The sequence below is a fragment of the Gekko japonicus genome, unplaced genomic scaffold (genome assembly GCF_001447785.1).
Source record: "Gekko japonicus isolate JY-2015 unplaced genomic scaffold, Gekko_japonicus_V1.1 scaffold15, whole genome shotgun sequence".
Taxonomy (NCBI): Eukaryota; Metazoa; Chordata; class Lepidosauria; order Squamata; family Gekkonidae; genus Gekko; species Gekko japonicus.
In genome coordinates this window covers 1,546,447-1,548,108 of record NW_015165830.1, presented here as the reverse complement: position 1 = coordinate 1,548,108, position 1,662 = coordinate 1,546,447, and positions in this window count along the sequence as shown.

The following is a 1,662-nucleotide window of genomic DNA, read 5'->3' as shown; positions in this document are numbered from 1 at the left end:
CCGGGGGGGGGGGCAACAGGAAGGGCTGGTCCCACTGGCGGCGGCGCCCCCGCGACCATCCCCAGGAGGAGGATGCCTCTGCTCCCGAGCCGCCGGGCCGCCAGAACCCCCCATCTCGTCCGGTGCCCGCCGGCAGGCCGTCTCCCCGCGGCCATCCTCCGCTGCCCCGGGTGGGTCTACCGCCCGCCCGCTTCCCATCGACAGCCTCCGCCGCCCGCCGGCCTCTCCAAGCGCGCTCCCCCTCGGACCCCTGCCCTGGAGGAGGGCGGCGTGGGAGGGGCTTGAGGGGAGGCGAAGCCCCCTCCCCTGCCACGCAGCCGGCGGGGAAGAGGAGGGGGAGAGCGGCGGCGGCGGAGGAGCCCTCGGAGTGGCGACCCTCCAGCTGGCGCCGGGGCCCGGGCAGGGCGAAAGGCCGGGTCCGAATCCGGGGGGCGGGGCAGCATCCGACCGCGACTGTGGGAGAGGCGGATGCCTGGCTGAGCGAGCCCCTCTTCTATTGGGGGCAGAGGCGGGATCACTCTTGAGCGCGTTGACTTTAGGAGGAAGGGGGAAATCGGAGGGACTATTGGACCTTTTCGAATGGAAGGATGCAGTTTGGTAACTTCTCTCTCTCTCTCCCTCGCACACAACCCGCGGTCAGTGTTCAGTACTAGTTAGTTAGTCGCCCTGTTAACAGTTAGTGAACACACACCTACATCTTTCGTGAATACGCGGACATCTATTGGTAAAACAGAAGACAACGTTTCGGGCCAGTACCTGGATAGATGTTTAAATCACACCAACTGTACATGTACACATTAGAAAATAAAAATCGAGTGTACAATGTACATGTGGATTATACAAGTGTTAATCATAAGGGCTGAATAGGGCTGGTACTGAGGGGTTTGAAAGAACCCGACTAAAATCTCCCATGTTCAGTCTTGATTGGTTTCATCACCACCGTCCTGCATTAAATACAGGCTCACTGGGACCAGGGGCACCTCATGCACACTTTCACTGAGGAAGTTATGCAGGCTCTTGCCATGCAGAGATCTTTCCTTCCCCAACACAGGTGCTCTGGAACACGCACACACACAGAGAGAGAGAGAGAGAGAACTCTCTGATCACTCTGAGGAGGTAGTTAGCCAGGGGCCAGAACTAATTCTGCTCTGCTAGGGTGAAAGCCTCCTCACCAGTGTTTCCTCTAAACTCACAGTTTTTTAGGCTCCAGCTCACAGATTTTTGCCTTCGCTCAGGAAGGATGGCTCCAGAGCAAGCTAATGTATGCGGTAGCCAAATCGCTTGCTCACAACTTTAATGCCAGTAGCTCACAGAGTAGAATTTTTACTCACAAGACTCCACAGCTTAGAGAGAGCATTGCTCCTCGCTCCATTTATGCATAACACACACCTCATAACAAGACAGTTTGTTGCCGGACCTCAGATTTCAAAGAAGGGCTCTTGTGGGATGCTGAAGAAAACACCAGAATTTCTTCAGAAAAACAAATTGCACACTGGCTCAGCACAAACAATCCAGAGGTTCTTCTTTTGACACAGTAATTAAATACAAGACAAGATGAATGTCTAGAACTCGCAGCCCCTCCCCCCCATCCTGACACACACCTTGCTTTTGTGTAACACATATCTGAATTCATCCCTTTGCTGGGCTGATTGTGTGTTGAAT